The sequence below is a fragment of the Microcaecilia unicolor genome, chromosome 2 (genome assembly GCF_901765095.1).
Source record: "Microcaecilia unicolor chromosome 2, aMicUni1.1, whole genome shotgun sequence".
In the NCBI taxonomy this organism is placed as follows: domain Eukaryota; kingdom Metazoa; phylum Chordata; class Amphibia; order Gymnophiona; family Siphonopidae; genus Microcaecilia; species Microcaecilia unicolor.
Genome location: NC_044032.1, coordinates 456,088,475 through 456,111,027, shown reverse-complemented (window position 1 = coordinate 456,111,027; position 22,553 = coordinate 456,088,475). Strand labels below are relative to the sequence as shown.

The following is a 22,553-nucleotide window of genomic DNA, read 5'->3' as shown; positions in this document are numbered from 1 at the left end:
TGGTAGCCACGTTGGTCCGCTGGTAGTCCCGAAAGAGCGAGCGTAACCTCATATTGGGCTTACTGCCGCTCTGAAAAAATGGCCCCACATTGTGTTCCCAGTAAGATTTACAGATACTCTGGAGGAAGAAAGATGATGCTCTAAAAACAAAATAGTGGCGTTTTGTTACTGTATTCTTCCACACCACCTTGCACAATTAATGACATGATTTGAATGTCTGTATATACAAGTCTTTACTAGGAATTAAACATCTCCAAGAAAACGAGGACAAAAGTTCAAATCTATGAACTACTTAGTGAAGCTTGTTCATCTGAAAATCTGGAAAAATGTACTAGGGAATAATAAGTTTAAAATGGAATGGTAATCTTCAAGAAATGTCATCAGAAAAAAAAAATTCTGTAAGCACGGTAGATTGCCAGACGCATCTTTCCTGCAATGACAGAATCATGAGCATTTCATGCTCCATAACACCTTACAGAGGTTCTATTACCTCATGCAAGCTCACTAACTGTTCTGCCCTAGTGCTTAAGCAAGCCATCTGTGTAAGCCACAAGTTACTGCAGTGCACAGCAGGTAGATCAAATATAAACCAAAACGGCAGAGTCAAATCTAACACATACATTAAGTAGTGCTATTGAGGGCTGCCCTGGGCTGCAGAACAAACAGGACAGCCAATCAACCATCAATAATATAGAAGTAATACCACCTTCATCCTTTGTGATGCTACCAGAAGGCCAAAATGGAATTTTAGCATTTCATTATGGGAGAATTTCCTCATGATTTATTTAATTTTACATACGAACTCTAAGTATATCATCCTCCTCATTCTGTACTTTCCGCTTACAATTTCCAATAATTAATCTAGAAAATAGGAGACCCAAATTCAAAGTTAATATTTCAATTTTGCCTCAGGGAACAAGGGCTGTGTCAATAGAACACTAGGAGGCCCTTTTACTAAGGCATACCCAAAAGTGGCCTGCACTGGTGTAGGCACGTGTTTTGGACATGTAGCTGGTCCATTTCCTCAGCACACCTGGAAAAAAGGCATTTCTTTTTAAATGTGCCAGAAAATGGATGTGAAGCAAACTGAAAACCAGTGTGCATCCATTTTCAGCCTGAGACCTTACTGCCACCCATTGACTTATTGGTAAGGTCTCATGCACTAACTGGGAAGTAAGTGTCTAGTGCGTGTTAACTGCCGATTACTGCTGGGTAAGCACCACATGGTAGAAAATAGAAAATATTTTTACTGTGTGTTTTGGGCGTGTGCTAAAAAAATGGAATTATCGCCCAGGGCATGTGGTAGCCGGGCGGTAGTGCCAATTTGGCGTGCATTGGGCAGGCGTAGGTGCCTATGTGCTTTTGTAAAAGGGCCCCTGAGATAAGGATCTAATGTTTAAATTACATAGGCCCTTATTTCACAAGCCCTAGTCACATTTGATATGTTTATAAACCTGCACCTATTTTGCAAGATAAACATTTAAGTCTCCATTTTACAAAGCTGGGATATGCACATATCAACCCCAAGTACGTACAAAAAGCAAGAGGGCGTGGTCTGGTGTGGAAAAGGTTTGGCAATTCATAGACTTTCATTCCCTATTTAAAGAGGGGACTAAACACCTAAGTCAGGGATTCCCAAACTTGCCCTGGGGGAACCCCAGCCAGTCAGGTTTGCAACAGAGGCGTAGCCAGACCTCGGCGGGAGGGGGGGACTAGAGCCCGAGGTGGGGGGCACTGTTTAGCTGCCTCCCTCTGCCACCGACCTCCCCACCACTTTGGACCCCCGCCAACCCCCCCGCCACTTTGGACCACTGCCGCAACCGCCCCACCCCCTGCTGCCGCCACCACATCAGGTACCTTGTTTGCTGGTGGGGGTCCCTAATCCCCGCCAGCCAAAGAATCTTCTTCAGCGCCGGTCGACTCCGGCGCCTTCGTTGTGGGATCATCTGTTTCTGACGCCTTACGTCTTGCACGGGGCTATGTGCAGGGTGCAGAACGTAAGGCGTCAGAAACAGATGATCCCACAATAAAGGTGCCTGAGTCGACCGGCGCTGAAGAAAACTCTTCGGCTGGTGGGGATTGGGGACCCCTGCCAGCAAACAAGGTACCTGATGTGGCGGAGGGGCGGCGAAGGTGTGTGTGGGGGGGTCAAATGTAGAGGGGGCCTGGGCATAATCTGTGGGGGCCCATGCCCCCGTGGCCCCACGTAGCTACGACCCTGGTTTGCAAGATATCCACAATGAATAAGCACAAGATAGATTTGCATACCAAGGGGGCAGTGTATGCAAATCTATCATGAATATTCACACTGTGGATATCCAGAAAATCTGACTGGCTGGAGCTCCCCAAGGACAGGTTTGGGAATCACTGATCTATGTCTTATAAGACTGACATCAGGAGTTACACCTGCTACCAAGCATGTTTAGGAGTTGGTAAACAGCTGCTATTCAAGCAGCACCCCACTGGAGGGATAAGGCAGGGGAGTTGCTCCCTTAATGCCTCAGTAGTCCCCCCCCCATCCCAGTGCTATTACAATTAATGGATGAAAGGCATGAAAATAAGTATGAGCAGTTGAGGCACATAGTTATTCTGCCAGCATAATTGCATGCTAATGTTGCCATTTAATCATTCTCAAGATCCTCCTTTTACACACTGTTTCAATAGAATGCATAACAAGGAAAAAAGACTTGGCAATAAGTTCTTATTCATACAGTGTATAGGCATGGTTGATTTTTTAAGCAATGTTACTTTCATTTATCTATTCTGATATAGATCTCTATATAAATAAACAAATAACAAAAAATCAGTACAGAACTCACTCGCCTTCTACGCTAGTGATTCCTGCACAGTAAATTAGAGGAAGCCCATTCAATTCTTATGGCTTCCTCTCATTTACTGCATAGGAATCACTAGTGTGGCTTTCTAAAAGAGGCCCCTTAAAAATGTATCAATATAAAATAACAAAAATTATGTGACTTTAAAAAGAGCATATTTTCAAAGCACTTTGGGAGGCTAAGTTCCATAGGTTTCTATGGAACTTTGGGAGGCTAAGTGCTTTGAAAATGAGCTTGTTTAAAGCCTTCTCTAATCAAAGTCTGCCTCTTGTTTTTCCACTCAGATTGTATTGTGCTCACAGGTCTAGTCACAGGCTAAGATGAAAAACCAAAGGTGTCATCACCAGTTTCCAAAACAACTGTGCTATCCACTTGAGTGCTCCCAGGCTACTTTGCTCATGAAGTCTTAAGTCAATAAAATGGAATTCTTTCTTATTTTCAAGCACCAGTACAATATATCATATAGTAGGAGAGAAGCTTTATAAACCTATTCATTTTGCTGACCCTTGAAGGACTTCTACATAAATTAATCTTCAACATTTTCATACCACTGTTGAAGCCTAAGATACAGTAGTTCTTTAATATTCCTCTGACAGAGATGACAAAAATAGGGTAATTAACCCAGAGTTGAACTTAGGAATCTTGAAGAATCAGTGTGCAGTCGTAAATCTGATAGAAATTGCATTCTTGGTCTTTGCTCACAGCAGTGGCCCCCTCACAATAACAACAAAACGACAGGGCTGCCTTTTCATAATATTTCCTGCTTCCCTGAAACAAAGATCCTCAAACTCAAACCCAGTGTTATCACCTCAAAATGTGCCTTACAGCAAAAGACATACTCCTAACAGCAGGATTGAAAGATCTTACACCATTTCACACACATTCTTATCATGTAGTACCCAACTCCAGGATATCATGTCCCCAAAGTCCTCCATTGTGGCCCTTAATATGCTGTGTTGGTAAACAATCGGCAGACACAAACAAGTATCTCATTAATGATATTTGCTACAGTAGACAAGCCATAGTTAAGTGAGTTTAAATATATACTGTGTTGTAGAATCAATATTTCATGTTTAATAATAATCACTTGATATCGTAACTGTAAACATTCTCTCTTAAGTGTGTTACTCAGGTGTCTCATTTATGGTATTTGCTACTGTTGACAAGCCGAAATAAAGTGATTTTTTAAAAAATATATCCTTGAAGTGTTACAGAATCAATATTAGTATTAATCTTTAATACCTGGTCTGAAAAAGCAAGTAAATGCAGTTTACAAATTCAATAGTATTTAACTAGTATAGATTTATATGCGTAAACTTTAAATATTTTGGTGTCCCTCAGAGCTTTCTCGTATTCACATTGCAGCCCTTGACATGAAAAAGGTAGGAGACCATTGATGTCTACCATATGTCCTGCCTCAGTCCAAGCCTCACTCCATCATAGTACAAACCCATCTAAATGGCATCAAGCACTGTGTAACAAGTATATTGCGTGCTCAACCCCAATGTATCACACTTCATATCCAGAAACTCCAAACAACTCTCAAATGTACCACTAACAAGAGTAAAACATCAGTAAGACAAGAAGCCTCAGGAAGCTTACAGCTTAAGAGGACACACATCCTGGTAAAGCGTTTGCTTCCATATTTTTATAAAACATGTTCTGACATGGAATTCATCATGAACATTTATCATATGTATTATAAAAGTGGCCTGAAATCTGAATAGAAGATATTAGACTAAGCAACTGCCCGTATGATATGCAGACATGACTAAACAGAATACCAGTCCTATAGGCCCACTTCCATTCTTAATACTCATGTGAAAATATTGGCTAAGGCGTTGGCAAATATCAAATTATGCCATACTTTAAAGGAGTATGCTGTCAGTTAAAATATGCAGCAACTTAAAAGAGCAGCCCTCAAAGCATCAACGAAACTGTGCAAGGTACAGTAAAATCTTGATTATCCGACCTAAACATGACCAACCCGTTGTTGGATAAATGAAGTCAGATAATATGGAAAACAATGGTAACCTCTCAAACAATATAGAAACAAAGGCAGTAAAAGTAGGGTCATGGTGTTTTGTGGTAAAAGTATTTATTTATTTTGATTTTACTCACACCTTTTCAAGGTGAGTTGCATTCAGGTACACACTGGGTATTTCCCTATCCCTGAAGGTCTCATAATCTAAGTTTGTCCCTGAATGGAGGGTTAAGTGATTTGACCAAGATGACAAGCAGCAGCAGCAGGATTTGAACCTGCCACCTCTGGATATCAAGACTGGTGCTCTAACCACTAGGCCACTTCTCCACTCCAAGTAGGCAGTAAAAGTAGGGTCCAGGGTTCGGAAAACAGAAAGAGAAGCTGTGTGACGTCACGGGGGGGGGGGGGGGGGGTGTCTGACAGATATGGTGGTGAGATCAGCAAAGGTCAGATAATTGAGACTGTACTGTACTGTGGTTGTTACTACTACTACTACTTAGCATTTCTATAGCACTACAAGGCGTACGCAGCGCTGCACAAACATAGAAGAAAGACAGTCCCTGCTCAAAGAGCTTACAATCTAATAGACAAAGTAAAGTAAGCAAATCAAATCAATTAATGTGTACAGGAAGGAGGAGAAAAGGGTAGGTGGAAGCAAGTGGTTACGAGTCAAAAGCAATGTTAAAGAAGTGGGCTTTCAGTCTAGATTTAAAGGTGGCCAAGGATGGGGCAAGACATATGGGCTCAGGAAGGTTATTCCAGGCGTAGGGTGCAGCGAAACAGAAGGCGCAAAGTCTGGAGTTGGCAGTAGTGGAGAAGGGAACAGATAAGAAGGATTTATCCATGGAGCGGAGTGCACGGGAAGGGGTGTAGGGAAGGACGAGTGTGGAGAGATACTGGGGAGCAGCAGAGTAAGTACATTTATAGGTTAGTAGAAGAAGTTTGAACAGGATGCGAAAACGGATAGGAAGCCAGTGAAGGATCTTGAGGAGAGGGGTAGTATGAGTAAAGTGACCCTGGTGGAAGACGAGACGGGCAGCAGAGTTTTGAACCGATTGGAGAGGGGAGAGGTGACTAAGTGGGAGGCCAGCAAGAAGCAGGTTGCAGTAGTCTAAACAAGAGGTGACAAGAGTGTGTATGAGGGTTTTGGTAGAGTGCTCGGAAAGAAAGGGGCGGATTTTATGGATGTTGTAAAGAAAGAAAGGTCTTGGCGGTCTGCTGGATATGAGCAGAAAAGGAGAGAGAAGAGTCAAAGATGACCCCAAGGTTTCGAGCTGAGGAGACAGGGAGAATGAGAGAGCCATCAACAGAAATAGAAAACGGGGGGAGTGGGGAGGTGGGTTTGGGGGGAAAAATGAGAAGCTCGGTTTTGGTCATGTTTAATTTCAGGTGGCGTTGAGACACCCAGACAGCAATGTCAGACAAGCACGCTGAAACTTTGGTTTGGATGCAAGGTGAGATATCAGGGGTAGAAAGGTAGATTTGGGAGTCATCAGCATAGAGATGGTAGGAAAAGCCATGGGATGAGATTAATGAACCAAGGGGAGAAGTGTAGATAGAAAAGAGGAGGGGACCAAGAACAGAACCCTGAGGTACAACTAAATGAAAGCAGCCTGAAACATATGGAATCCCTTTCAAATGAATTCCACCAGTCACAGTCCCTACAACATGCTAATAAACTAGTCGTTGAGCCCGTTAAAACGGGCTACTATTGGATTGGGGGTTTTCTAAGGCCCCCTCCGAGGTCGCCGCTACCGGTACCCCCCCCCCCCGGAGTCGCCGCCACCCCTCCACCTGGCCCGGGCCCTCTGTTCGCTATTAATTCAACTTACATCGCTGCAGCTTGCAGATCAGCTGAGCTCCCCTCGGCCTGGCCTTCCTTCTCTGCCTGTGTCCCGCCCTCGTGTGACGTACCGTCGGCAGGGAAGGAAGGCCGACCGGAGCTCAGCTGATCTGCGTGCTGCGGCGATGTAAGTTGAATTAATTGCGATCAGAGGGTCCGGCCCGGGTGGAGGGGTGGCGGTGGTGACTCGGGGGGGGGGGGGTTACCGGTGGCAGTGACCTTGGGGGGGGGGAGTGCAGTTTCCCTCTCTGTCCCGCCCCCGTCATCATGTATTGACACGGGGGCGGGACAGAGAGGGAAGTCTCCACTGCGCATTTGTGAGTGAGTTCGGTCACTCGCCGTTTATATGTTTGATTGTGTAAGTTCCACAGTTTAGTGGTGGCTTCCTCAGGTGCGAGTTCAAGGACACTTCTGCTTCCCTTTCCACTACTGGTTCAATGAAAAATAAATCTAATACTCTTTCTCCTAACAAGCATCCATCTATGCATTTTCCTTTTGCAAGTTCTGAAATTCATATGGTAGCCAAACTTTTGTGCTTGGAGAAGTACACCAACTGACTTTTGCCAAAGCCATCAGTGACTGATCTTTGCTCAGTAGAAAAGTGTGCGTGTGTGAGTGCGATGGAAGTTAATGACAGAGCTGCCTATTGCCAAGGTCACCCAAGGGTCAGGAAGCTTGGTTTGGTCTTTTTGTTTCTTTTTTTCCCCTCCCTTATGTACACACTGATATGGTTTACAATCATACTTCAGCCTAAGCTATCAGGTCTATGTTATCAGTGCAGAGTTCAGGGGAAAGCTGCAACAGAGGTCAGGTGCAGGTCACAGTACTGTGCTGCTACCCCTCCCCCATTTCCCATGTTATCAGAGTGCAAAAGAAAGTGAATCCACCTGGTTTGTTTCTGGCTGTTAAGTGCAGTAAGGTCAGCCAGCATGCTAGAAGGCCATCTACAGTTCACTTTATCGCAGCCAGCCCCTCCCTAAAAACTCCACTAGCCCCCCCACCTCCACCCATCATTATCTGCAGGACGTAGTCCATTTCCAACTGCAACGGGTAATTTTCACCCCTTGATCTCTTCTCCCAGCAATGTTACTAGGGAAGTAGCTGGCTACATAAACTCATAATACAACAGCAGTGTTCTCTCTTTCCTCAAAAGGGACTTAAATCCAAAACAAAAAGTTCATATTGAAGCAGTTTACCTTTCAACACCCCAAAGAATGTAAATGGACAGTAGCATCTAGGCATGAAATCTGGTAAACAAGGCAGAAACCATATTACAATATATTAAATGGGCATCATCAAATAGAACCTGATCTTTGTAATGCTGTCAAGAGAGGTCAAACTTATCGAGCTAATCATTCTTTGATAGAAAAATTATCACAGCATATCATGTTACACTTTAAGTTTTGGGAGAAGAAAAAAATGGGGACTTGAATTTGCTGAGAAAACTGTGGCATAAAGGTGAAGAACAGTGCTTGTCAAACTTTCAATGGCTGAGACCTCAATTGCAGCCACGAAAGCAGGCGACCCCAGGAGGTCTACTTTCTTCCCTGCTGCTGCTCTTCGACATTCTACAATGTTGCAGCTGATGTTGCCATCATCCCCCAGCTTATGTGGAGTCGGCAAGGCCGATAGCACTGGCTTGATGGAAGGTGCGGACTGATGAAGTGTTTATTTTTGGCCCACTCTGTTGATTACAGATGCAGGTTTTGCCACCTCATTTGCAACCTACAGATTGGGAAGCCTGGGTGATGAGTAAAATTGCTTCTTCACCATCATATATATAGCACATATTAACATTTTAAAATGTTAAGTCAGTTTACCCCTCTTCTTGTATTATTGAATTGCAAGGGCAGGTGGTTTGGTCTCTCTGTCTCTCATGCTGCCATTACATCTGAAAACCTTATGGTATTGTGGCAAAATAACTTAACACAAGTTGAGTTAAAAAAAATTTAAAAAAATATTTGACATTTGGACAATGTAAAAATGTATTGTGAGGAAGGGAAGTTTACCCTGTAACTGTCAAAGTACAAGAAACTGAAGCAGCCCTGGTTCTAAAAGCTTGTTTATGGCTTCCAGTTACTCTGCTTTGGGGTTTTTTTTAATTTCTGGTGTCTGGTCTAGAAGGCACGAACTAGGGGCTGACATATTAGATAGTAAAGCTCTTAAAACTTATGCTTCATAGTTCCCAAAATAGTCATATTAGATGCCCTAGCAATAACATCAGCTGTCAAAAAGACACACACTCTAAAGAAAACAAAAACAAGCATAGGTCCCACATTTATGAAATACTCTCCCAATATGACTGCCCCGCATGCTTCTCCTGTGGGATTAACACAAGAAACACTTCTGAGGAAGATTAGAATCCTACCAGCAGAGGCTGCCTGAAGTTCAGTTTCACTTTTCCTGTGTTTATTCAGGAAATCTAAACTCTTCAGCCATTGCTAAATACACACACACACACATAAAATAGATGGGTCACTCAAAAGTATACATGCTAACACCTACATGAAAAAGAAATGATGAGTCCTCTTGGTGGCTGAACTTAACTCCAGATACATGAGCAAATAGTTTAATTTCCATGTCTTCATGCCACTCTCTAACACAAAGATGGGTTATCTAACATCCAATTATCCTGTCAACAGCCTAAAATTAAGGAACTGTTTTATTGCTTTATCATTTCAATAAATTACAGTTTTATCAAAGGACAGATCCGCTTTACTGTCACACGATGACAAAAAATATAAACAACACGGGGTCCCTTTACAAAGCCGCAGCAAAATATGACGTACCACAAGGCGTGCTGAAGCATCCTGTAGTAATGTTGCCATGCGTGCATATGCTAAAAAATATGTTTTTATTTTGGGGGTGCAGTGGGTGTGCTCTGCGCTAATCGGTTAGCACAGTTACATTGCCTTGAGCTAATTAGTGTAGGATTAGTGCATGAGTTCCTACCGCCTACAAGTGGCGGTAGGGGCTCACGAGCTAATGTTCACAGAAAAGTGGCTACCCCAGCAGTACAAATGGCCTTAGCGTGTGGGAATGACCTATGTAAGGGTGCCCTAAGTCACTTTTTATTGCTGTTTGGTAAAAGGGACCTACAATTTGTGGCTGGGGTTCAGAATGGTTTGTTGTTTTTAATATACAAATAAAAGCCCAAAATAAAAAAAAAAAGTGACATCTTTTTATATTGGATTTATTTTTCTGACTAGCTTTCAGGATGCTAAAACTCCCTCTTTAACCTAAGAAAGAGGATTTTAGCTGTTGAAAGTTAGAAAAAAATGTATTAAGTTCTTAGTTCAAGGGTTCTTAGTCCTTGGGACCCCTAGCAAGTTAGGTTTTCTGAAAATCCACATTTAATATGCAGGAGATAGATTTGCATGCACTACCTTTACTGTATGCAAATCTATCTCATGAATATAACATTATGGGTTTTCTGAAAACTTGACTGGCTAGCAGCCTTATTTTCGAAAGTGATGGGCGCCCAGATTTCGACCCAAATCGGGAGATAGGCGCCCATCTTGCAAAGACGCCCAAATCAGTATAATCGAAAGCCAATTTTGGGCGTCTTCAACTGCACTCCGTCGCGGGAACGAACAAAGTTGACGGGGGCGTGTCGGAGGCTTGGTGAAGGTGGGACTGGGGTGTGTTTATCGGCCGAGGAGAGATGGGCGCCTTCGGCCGATAATCGAAAAAAGAAAGGCGTTTTTAGCACGAATTTAGGTCACTTTTTTTGGACCCTATTTTTTCACAAACAAGTCCCAAAAAAGTGCCCTAAATGACCAGATGACCACCCCTGACTCCCCCAGTGGTCACTAACTCCCTCCCACCAAAAAGACCCCAACTTTAACAATTTTGTTTTCCAGCCTGTATGCCAGCCTCAAATGCCATACCCAGCTCCATCACAGCAGTATGCAGGTCCCTGGAGCAGTTGCTTATTTATTTATTGCACTTGTATCCCACATTTTCCCACCTATTTGCAGGCTCAATGTGGCTTACAGAGACCTGTTATGGCAGCGCCATTCCAGGGTAAAAAGGTACAATTGGTGTTACAAAAAGATTAAAGCTGACAGAAAAGAGCTAAGCAGCAGATGTAGAGAGAAGCCTTTCCGAATATGGGTGAGGTGTTTGCGTGTTATAATTGGGCTATTGATTCTTGTGATAGGCCTTATTGAAGAGATAGGTTTTCAGGGATTTACAAAAGTTGTTTATTTCATTGATTGTTTTCAAGTCTGTTGGTAGAGCATTCCACAGCTTTGTGCTCGTGTAAGAAAAGCTAGATGCATGCGTTAGTTTGTATTTTACTCCTTTACAGCTGGGGTAGTGCAGATTAAGAAATGTGCGGGCAGATCTTTTAGCCTTTCTGGAAGGTCTACCATATAGGACGGGGCATCTCTGTATATGATTTTGTGCACAGTCGTGCAGATCTTGAACGCGATCCGTTCTTTAAGTGGGAGCCACTGTAGTTTCCTTCTTAGGGGTTTTGCACTTTCATATTTTGTTTTTCCAAATATGAGTCTGGCTGCGGTTCTCTGGGCTGTTAGAAGTTTCTTGATAAGTTGATCTTTGCAGCCAGAGTAGAGTGCGTTGCAATAATCTAGGTGACTTAATACCATTGACTGTATCAAGTTGCGAAAAATGGATGTCGGGAAGAAAGGTTTTACTCTTTTGAGTTTCCACATGGAGTAGAGCATCTTCTTAGTTATGTTCTTCACATGGTTTTCAAGTGTGAGATTTCGATCAATGGTAACTCCAAGAATTTTCAGAGTGTCTGAGACGGGAAGGAAGTGGTTTGGTGTGGTTATAGTGGTGAACTTCTTTTATGAGGCGAGTATGAGGCATTGTGTTTTTTCTGCATTGAGTTTTAGCTGAAAGGCATTCGCCCAGATGTGCATGATTTGGAAGCTTTGGTTGATATCATTGGTGATCCATTTTAGATCATGTTTGAATGGAATGTAGATCGTGACATCATCTGCATAAATGTAAGGGTTGAGGTTTTAATTAGCTAATAGTTTGGCTAAGGGTATCATCATTAGATTGAACAGGGTCGGTGAGAGGGGGGATCCTTGGGGAACTCCACATTCAGGTGTCCATGGGTCTGATATGGCTGCGTTGGTTGTTACTTGGTAAGATCTTGTTAGTGGGTGCAGTGGACTTCAGGCAGGTGGACCCAGGCCCATCCCTCCTACCTATTACACTTGTGGCGGTAAATGGGAGCCCTCCCAACCGCCCCCAAAACCCACTGTACCCACATGTAGGTGCCCCCCTTCAGCCATAAGGGCTATGGTAACAGTGTAGAGTTGTGGGCAGTGGGTTTGGAGGGGGATTTGAAGGGCTCAGCACCCAAAGGAAGGGAGCTATGGACTTGGGAGGTATTTTACTTTTTTTTATTTTTATTTTTAGAAGTGCCCCCTAGAGTGCCTGGTTGGTGTCCTGGCATGTGAGGGGGACCAGTGCACTACGAATCTTGGCCCCTCCCACGACCCAATGCCTTGGATTTGTTCGATTTTGAGCTGGGCGCCTTCGTTTTCCATTACCGCTGGAAAACAAAACCGCCCACCTCAAATCCGCACATATCCGATGCATTTGCCTGGCACAAACCATATTATCGAGAAAAAAGATGGGCACCCATTTTTTTCAAAAATACGGTCTGTCCCGCCCCATCATGTACCCGTTCTTGGACATAGACGCCCATGGAGATGGGCGTTCGTGTTCGATTATGCCCCTCCATGTGTATCACCCTGTTGTTTTGTTCTCTTTAACCTTTATACTTTCAAGTGGACTAACATGGCAGCCACATTTCAATAGTTTAGTTTATTTACATTTGACGTATCACTTTTGCTAGTGCATACATCAAAGCGGTTTACAATGTAAATAAAATAAAAGAAACATGAAAATAAATACAATTACAATAGGACGCAAACCAATCACACAAGAGAAAATTAGCTAAAAGGGGGTAGTGAGACTATATAAAAGAGGATTACGGGGCAGAGAAAACAATATACAAGCTTTCTCTACACGGAGATCTGAATTTAAATTGAATGATTCAATTACATTTAGAATGTTTCACTTCTTGTAAAAATGTCAAAACACACGGTACATTTAGCATGGAAATAAAGCTGCATGGCTCTGTAGTTTCGTGTCATACTTTTTGCTGCGTGTGATTGCCTTATATTACCCTTCTTTCTGTCCCAAGTGTTTGGCTCCTTCAGCTTTGGGTTTCCCTCTCAACTGAAATTGGAATGTACTGTACGTCCTCATTTGCAGGTTCACAAGGGTCCTTCTTATCTAGTTCAGCCTAGCTATTTCAGAGTCCTTTTCCAAAGACCATAGACTGTGGCACTACCCAGAACCTGACATGTGCCATATCTTCACTTTAAGTTTGGTCACTAGGTGCATCGCAGTGTAATAGTTGAGCTTCCCTAATCCTACCACTACCCAGTGGGCTATGATCAAAACCTCCACAGAAGCCACAAGTATAGCTATCCTTAGGACCACAAGCCAGGTTTTTGAATCAGCCCTAGAGTTCTAATAGTCTCCTTAAATCCATGTATAATTATCCACTGCTGTCAACCAATAATCACAATTCACAAGTTTCTTAACTGCTACAGCAAACTGCTGATTCACACTACTACCCTCTCTTTCCTTCTCAACTCCCTCACTGCTGCTAAATGTCTTGCTCCTAGTCCCACAGGTACCAAAGTCAAGAGGGGTTAAGTGCTTCATATCGATGCTTGTCTGTGCTTTATACACACTAATTCCAATACAAATAAGGTTGCCAACTGTCCTTGGCAGGACAGGTTGATCCAATACTGGTTAAACCCATCTACACGTGTGAACCACAGTTCTGATTTTACTTAAAAAACATGAAAAAGAAAAGAAAAGGCAAGACCAGAAGTCAATTCCTGCAGTTAGGTAAAACAAGAACTAGCAAATTATCCTGTAAAAAATGGAGCTAGCTAGTTTTAGCAACTGTACAATAATGCCCCTCACCTAGCAGATATACTCAAGCAAAAAGGGAGAGCTCACCATCATTCAGTCCAAGGTGCACTGCAAGGAAAAAGGCTGAAAGCTGTTTTCACCCAGATAACTTTCAGAGCATAGGCTAATAGACAACATGACTTACTTACAGATAAAAATCACATCAGCTCTGTGAGGTAATCAATCTGGTCACACATGTGGCAATATCCTTTATGTATGCTCATGATCTACAGAGGGCCTAATTTACCAGACGTCCATGATGGTGCACTCTTGCAAGCTTTTGCGTTATGTTTCTCCAACAGAATTCACTGCACCAATGGAGCGTAAATGATAAAATGAAACTCCGGGTATAACAGGACTGTGTCACGTTCACTAAACAGGAACTGGGTTGTGAGCCCTTAGGCCACTGCCGAGGAGCGGCAGTGGCAGGCAAAACCACCCCACACCAGAAGCAAGGCAGAACAGACGTACCGGTAAATCCAGGCTAGGTCTCCGGCAGTCAGCCAGCAAGCAGAAGACAGGTCCAGGCAAAGGTTCAAAAGGCAGGCGGCAAGCAAAACAAAGTCCAGGTCCAGGCAAAGGTTCAAAAGGCAGGCAGCAAGCAAAAGAATAGTCCAGTAACACTCCGGGTCTAGGCAGGCGGCAAGCAGAAGAATATTCCAGTGACACTCCGGGTCTAGGCAGGCGGCAAGCAGAAGAATAGTCCAGTAACAGGCAGGGTTCAAAAGGCAAGAAAACCAGCAAACACAGAATCAGGATCAGACAAAGTCTCTCAGGCAGAAGTGCACCAGCACCCACGTACCAGGGCCTAAGACGCAATGCAAAGGCAACCGACTGCAGTCTCTAGGTGATTAATAAAGCCCATCCACACCTGAGGTGCAGCTGCAGCAACTCTGAGTAACTATGGAGGCTGTTCCCACAGGAGAGCTCTAAGGACCAAATAAGGGCTTCCTTCCTGTCCTCGTTACTCCAAGATGGCTTCCTATGATATGATCTATCCAAGATGGCTGTACCCCTTGAGCTATCCAAGATGGCTATGACTCTTGAGCCATCCAAGATGGCTGCCGCCATTGATCCAACCCAGATGACGGCAGCCAGAGATAGGAAACCGAAAGAGATCTTCCCAAAGACAGAACTACTCCAGAAAGGATAGGCAGAAGCCAGCTCAGAAGCTGACCCCCAGAAATCAGGTAGAGGCTGTGAGGGGTCACGACCACAGACGTGACAGACTGCTGTATTACAAAGGATGTCTATATTCGGGGCATTTTTGTACAGCTTTCCTAAAGTTAGGCACCTAAAATGTGTGCATTAAGTACACATTCTGGGAAGATAATTAAGCATTAATTGTCATTACAGAATTCTAGTGTTACGATTGTGGCCGTGACCTCTCCCAGACTTACCTTATTCTGGTGGTCAGCTTCTGTGCTGGCTTCTGTTTCTTCTTTCTGTGTTGCTAGAGCTGGCTCTGTGTCTGTGGGCTGGCTGCTCCCAGCATGAGTCTAATTGCTTTACTATACTGCAGCTGTGTGTGTTACCTGAGCTAGCTGCCTCTGTGTGCTGGTTGCTTCCAGCGTGGCTCCAATTGCTCTGCTATACTGCAGCTGTGGGGGTTAAGCCTGAGTTAGCTCTAGCTCTGTTTCAGTATGCTGCCTGCCTGTGTCTGGTAGTGGTGACATCATCAGGCAGGGCCTTGATAAGGAAGTGGTGTTCTTCCCTTCAGGGCCTTTGCAACGTTTGCTTAGTCGTTTGCTTTAGGTCCAGGTTAGTGGTAGTTCTGTGTGCACTTTTGATCTGTGTTAGCTTCCCTGCTTTTCCTTTGTGGCTCCCCTGCTTTCCCTTTTGGTGCTTTGGAAGCACTTCTGTGATTGGTGCTTTAGTAGCACTTCTGTGTTTGGTGCTTTAGAAGCACTTCTGGGTTTGGGGCTTTGGAAACTCTGTTATGTTTGGTGCTTTGGAAGCACTGCTGTCTTCTGTGTTTAGCTTCCCTGTTTTTTCCCTTTTGGCTCCCCTGTCTTCCCTTTTAGTGCTAGGAGCTCTGCTGGTAGTTTGGTGCTTAGGAGCACCGCAGTTAGTTTAGGGTTGTAGAGCTGTTGTGCTTGGTGCTTAGGAGCACCTGTGCTAGTTTATGTGTCTATTAGGTTCCCTGCTCTTTCCCTGTGGCTCCCCTGCTTTTCCTAGTGGTGCCATTGGTAGTACTTCTGTTAGTTTAGGGCTTAGGAAGTCCTTTTGTTGGTTTATTGTTAGGAACACTTTTGTTGGTTTCTGTTTGGAGTTCTTCTGTTGGTTAGGGCTTGGGAGCACTTATGTCAGTTTAGGATTTAGGAGTACTGTTGTTTCCAGCTTGTTCTAGTCCTGGTCCCTGTGTCATCCAGTTTCCGGTAAGTCCTGCCGGCCACTCGAACCCAGGGGCTCAACCCTTGGGGGGCAGTGGCTAAGTGCAGGTGAAGCCTAGGTGTATTCTGTAAATCGCACTTAAGAGTGCAGTTTATAGAATATGCCTCGCAGGATTATAGAATAGGCCTAGCGGCCATGCTTGCATCTAACTCTAGGCACATCCATTTACTTGGCATAAATACCAGGAACGAAGCAGGTATATTCTATAATCCTATGCGTAGATTTTTGGAATGCCCACAGCCCACCCATTCCACGTCCATGGCCATGCCCCCCTTTTGGTGATGCACATTAGAATTTCATGCACCACTTTACAGAATACACCTAGAAAGTTCTGAATGTAAATTCTAACTAATGCCAATCAGCATCAATAATTGCTTGTTAAATGGCAATTATTGGCGTTGATTGGCTTGTTGAGTAATTAAACTACGTGCACAAATCCAGAATTTGACTTGATTTGCATGCACAATTTTGGTGATGCTATATATAATCTAGGGGTTTATACCTGTACAAAACTTAATGCGTCACAAAATATGAACTAGACAAGTTCCCCCCATCCAACCAGGAAAGCAGACAATACTATGTGAAATAGATACCAGAATTAATTCTCAAAGATATCACAGTATAATGGATTGCACAATTTGTTTGTTACCTGATCTTTATGTGATCCTAAGATCTATTTACAGAATATCTTAGTCCAAGTTAAATCGACTACAGCACTTATCCAGTGTGATTGAGTAGAACTAGACCGGATATCACAGGATGAGCTAAATGTTCCACAGCACTTTCTGCAGAAGCCTTTCTTTGGAATTTTTCTCTTCTGGGAGGTTGCAGGAAATTAAAGCCTTGGGGAAAGGATATTTGATTTGAAAAATTATGCAAACAGACGTGCAGGCTTTTCACACAACTTTTGCTTGATCCTTAAATCTAGCCAATATTATAAACTCAACTTATTCCTGCTCAAGAGTAATCTATTATCATCTGAAGACATCCTGCCCTATCATAAAAGTAATCCTGCATTAACTATTCTATATGCTTAGACCTTACAAGGAGACTGGGCGTCTAAATGGCAGATGACGTTTAATGTGAGCAAGTGCAAAGTGATGCATGTGGGAAAGAGGAACACGAATTATAGCTACGTCATGCAAGGTTCCACGTTAGGAGCCATGGACCAAGAAAGGGATCTAGGTGTCATCGTCGATTATACGTTGAAAACCTTCTGCTCAGTGTGTTGCTGCGGCTAAGAAAGCAAATAGAATGTTAGGTATTATTAGGAAAGGAATGGAAAACAAAAATGAGGATGTTATAATGCCTTTGTATCGTACCATGATGCGACCGCACCTCGAATATTGTGTTCAATTCTGGTCGCCGTATCTCAAAAAAGATATAGTGGAATTAGAAGAGGTGCAGAGAAGGGCAACGAAAATGATAAAGGGGATGGGACGACTTCCCTATGAGGAAAGGCTAAAGTGGCTAGGGCTTTTCAGCTTACAGAAAAGGCAGCTGAGGGGAGATATGATAGAGGTCTATAAAATAATGAGTAGAGTTGAACAGGTAGATGTGAAGCGTCTGTTTACGCTTTCCAAAAATACTAGGACGAGGGGGCATGTGATGAAGCTACAATGTAGTAAATTTATAAACGAATCAGAGAAAATATTTCTTCACTCAACGTGTAATTAAACTCTGGAATTCATTGCCAGAGAATGTGATAAAGGCGGTTAGCTTACTGGAATTTTAAAAAGGTTTGGACGGCTTCCTAAAGAAAAAGTCCATAGACCATTATTAAACGGACTTGGGGAGAATCCACTATTTCTGGGATTAGCAGTATAGAATGTTTTGTACTTTTTTGGGATCTTGCCAGGTATTTGTGACCTGGATTGGCCACTGTTGGAAACAGGATGCTGGGCTTGATGGACCTTTGGTCTTTCCCAGTATGGCAATATTTATGTACTTATGTACTATTTATGTATAATGCTGTCACCTGCTGACCTTTTCAGAAAATTGCATCACCAGCTTAGCTGACATACAATTTTTATTCTGACTGTGGGAAGTGGCTAAGAGAATCATAGGATTTTTTCCTCTAAATCAGATTCTCCATTTTGTGGGATAGAATGTTGAAGGCCCTTCATTTCCCAAGAGCCTTCAAAAGACATTGATTCTCACCCAACAATTCAAAAGACATACTCTAAGGACTTATAACAACTTCTGATAACTAAAACATTCAGGGCTGTTTTTGCCCCCCCCCCCCCCCCCGATTTGTTTTTTACATTTTAATACTTTTTCCAATCCCGCAAAGCCCCAACGAGAGGTACAAACCTCTTGTTAGATTTTCCAGCGTTAAGGCAATCGGAAAAGGTTAGTGCATCTCATTACAATAGGGTTTCTACACGATTTGCTCATCTGCATTCCGTTTTCGTTAGCTTCTACCGTCATCGGAAAAAAGTGTTTAGTGCATGCCAGGGTTTACTACTTGCTCGTTAATGGCTCGTTAAGTTTAGTGCTTCTGGCCCTAAGTGACTTGCCCAGGGTCACACGGATCTGAGGAGGGAATTGAAGCTGGTTCCCTAGAATCTCAACCCACTGCTAACAGTCAGACAGCAGTGGGAATGGGAATTGAACTGAATTCCCCAGGTCTGCAACCTGCTGCACCAACCATTAGGCCACTCCTCCGCTCATCCAACGGAGATGGGTGGGTACTGGTGGGCAATTCCCAAGGGATATATGAAATTGTTTCAATGTCAGCAGAAGTCTCAAGACCAGAATATTCAGCTTGTTAAAGTATTCTTGAAATGTATATGGTGCCTTTAGTGTAATTTATATCCCACCAATGCACACTGGCTTTGAGGCAGTTAGACACACTTCTAGGGAGCTGCCTACTGGTATCCACCCTTCTCCAGTTAATTGCTTCAGAATGTTTGGAGCCCTGATGCAGGCTTGTCATCAAAATATGTCAGGCATTTGAAAGAAATATTTTGTACTAGACTATTTTGAATATTGATTTGGATTAATTTTAATAAAGTTCTGACTTGTAAATTCCTGCTGATTGCACATATGCATGCTCATTTACATCTGTAAAAACAATTATTTACGCACGTGTATGCTTCTAAAATAAGGGCCTTAATACTACATACTACTCAATGCAGAAAATGTAAAGAAGGATGCTACACTACTGAGACAGGCCAGATGTTAATGACAAGGAACCAATTTAGGAGACCTTACAGTTCTAGTATGGGGACTAATTGTAAAATCTTAATTTATGTCCCAAACACTCATAATTGAAGTATGCATTGTACAATAATGCTTCATTCCCAGTCAACATTCAGCATTTCCAAGGACTGTAGCCTTGGAAATGCTGAATGTTGACTGGGAATGAAGCATTATTGTACAACGCATACTTCAACTATGAGTGTTTGGGACATAACAAATTGAGACAGAGAAAAACAACGCAACACGTCCATGAGAAAGTACTTTTCAGTGCAAGATCACTATATTAATAAACTTATGATCAGGTTACTTCAACAAATTTAACAAAATCTGTGAATGTAAAATTTTTTGAAGCTAAAATAAAAACAAACAAACAAAAAACAGCATTTAGTTGCTGAAAAGAAAGCATTCAACAAAGACCTGGGTTTTTAAAAAATTGTTTTTACTCATTATGAGCCAAAACGTTTGTTGTCACCTTCTGACCGTTCATTAATTTCCTTCTCAGACTACTGTTGAAACACTTTTATATAATTTACTTTCATTTCAAAGTAATGTCATATTTTGCTCATTTTGTTCTGACCTAAGTAAAGGACCTTTTGGCATCCAAAAGCTAGTTATAAAAGGCAATTATCAGTCACTTGTGAGTGTAGAACTGTGTTTTATCTGCTTAAAAAGGCTCTTACAAAATACTCTAGGTGTATAGACATACACAATGTAGATGAAAATAAATATAGCACCCACGATTATACAATGTGAGTTTAGGCATTGTCAGGGGTGGAAATGGGTGGAACTGGCATTTACACCTGCATTTCACAAAATACATGAATATGCACCTATTCTTATAGCACATACATCACTCAATTACAGGTCTAAATGTGTGCACCTACTTTCTATCAAGTCATTTCATAAAGGCAGATAGCAGCATATCAATTATTATATTTAATTTTAAGTAGCGATCCCCTAAAATGCTCAAGGCTGTATATAATAAATTAACTAATGCATTATATGATCTAAAACTGAGCTTCACAAATCGTGGGTCATGATCCCCTGGGGTTGCGACATGGCAGGTGCTCCATAGGTCATCATTAGTCTGCATTGCCTCGGGGGTTGCAAGTTTTCTCTGACCATGTGAATTGGGGTCATGTCCACAGGAAGTCTGGTGAGCACTGATCTAAAATCTAATACCAAGGACACTGTAATCTTAGATACCAAAAGGGAATTATCATATCACACCTAGGGATGGGCTGTCATTTGCAATGACATAGAAATGCCAATGATACATCCTCTGTAGTTTCATGTCGTTAACAAATTAAAACAAGCAGAAAAAAAAACCCATGACATTTTGTGCTTTGTTGTTTGCCAATAATAGTGCACACTGTTTGAAAAGAGGGTGAATTATGTGGAAACAGCATACATTCTTTCCTGATAGTGTAGCAATCACACGTGAATTAACAATTGTACATGCACAAACTCAAGAAAAGTGTGTGCCCTCTTTCCGAAATACTGTACCCTCTTTCAATATAGGGTGCACTATTCCCAAAGAGTGTGCACAATTATCAGAAACAGCCAAACGAAAATGAATAGAACAAAAATGAATAAAACAAAAATTCCCATAAACATGAAATTAACACTTTCTGTCTGCCCAATCCTAATCACATCTAGTCAGCATCAAATAACCAGGTTTCAATACATTCTTAAATGAAAGATATTCTCTACATAATCAAAAATGAGTTGATGTGCATAATTGTACACGTCCAGTTGTAGAATTGACTTTAAAATTTCTTAGGTTTGTGACTATCAGTTTGTGTGAATGTTTCAGATTGCTTCTCATTTCACTTCTAATACTGGTAGTCATACAGTTTGACTGCAGACATAATGCTATATGAGATTATTATATGTGCTATACTGGGTCAGAGCAAAGTTTCATTGAGTTTGGCATCCTGTCTCTGACAGTAGCCAATTGATGTCTCAAGCACCAGGCAAATCTCACAGAGTAGATACGTTAATTGTTTTTCACACCCAGGGATAAACAGAGGCTTCCCAAAATTTACCAGATTAATAATAGTATCTGAACTTTTCCTCCATGAACTTGTATAAGTTCTTTTTTAAACTATGCTAAATGCTTTGACCATATCCTCAGCCATGTATGCTGAGTGCTGGTCTGGCTTAACCCCTGGACCAGGTGAGGCACTGGCTCTGGGTGCCAGTGATAAATGGCTCCAAAATCCCTAGCCTCTGACTTCACCTTGCATAATGTTTAAAGCCTTCTCTTCTCCCTCCTTCCCATGAGTCCGGAATCTTTCCTCCTTCTCTCCCCTCCCTCCACACTCATTGGTCTGGCATAGCTCTTTCTTTGCCTCTCCCCTTCCCCCAAGGTTATGTAAACCTTGTGCGAGTTACCTGCAGCAGCTTGAACACAGGCTGCTTTCGGTCAGGCCCTGGGTCTTCCCTCTGCCACCCTGTCTCGTTTGATGCAATTTCCTGTGGGTGCAACATGAAAGAGGGTCTGGCTGAAAGTACAAGGTAACTCGCACAAGGTTTACAGAACTGTGGGGGAGGGGAGAAGAGGAAGAGAGGAGAAGTAGCAATGCTGGACCCGCGGGTAGAGGGTGCAGAAGGGGAAGACAGACTGGAAGGGAGGGAGAAGGGGAGAGATACCAGATCTAATGGGGGAAGGGTGGAAGTGATAGGAAGGGAGGGGCAGCAGCCTGATGCAAACTGGCTTATGGTGTCACAATTTATTTATTTAGATTTTGCTCACACCTTTTTCAGTAGTAGCTCAAGGTGAGCTTCAGGTACTATGGATATTTCAACAGTGACTGAGTGAAAAACAAAACAAAACAAAAACGTTCTCCAGTCTGTTTTAAATGTACTACCTATTAGTTTCATGGAATGTCTCCTCATCTTAGAGCTATATGAAAAGGTAAACAACTTTTCCCCATGTACCTCTTGCGTCCTACTCATGATTTTATAGACCTCTATCATATTGTCTTCTTAGTCATGTCTTTTCCAAGAAGATGTGTACCTATAAAAGTACATAGTCATCTTTAATGGCTCACGGGTATCATAAAAGATCATAAAGTGCTTCAACCTGTATATACAACTAAAAAACAACAACCCAGAACACTTTGCATTTTGCAAAGACAACCACATGAGCAATCTCAAAAATCATTTTGAAAAGTACAGTTATATTCAATATGATAATTGTTTTTTTTTTTTTAAATAGCGAGAAAAAGGACATCAGATTTTAGGACAATAACTAACAGGCAATTACTTTTCATTCACCGGTCAATCTTTACAGTTCAAGTTAAATCTCAGA

General features: G+C 42.4%; 1 protein-coding gene across 5 annotated transcripts in view; it reads right to left on the bottom strand.

Moving 5' to 3' along the window:
- The window catches only part of EXOC6B (exocyst complex component 6B), a 1,013,473-nt gene that overhangs the window by 123,385 nt on the left and 867,535 nt on the right, over positions 1 to 22,553 (bottom strand). The window lies entirely within an intron of this gene.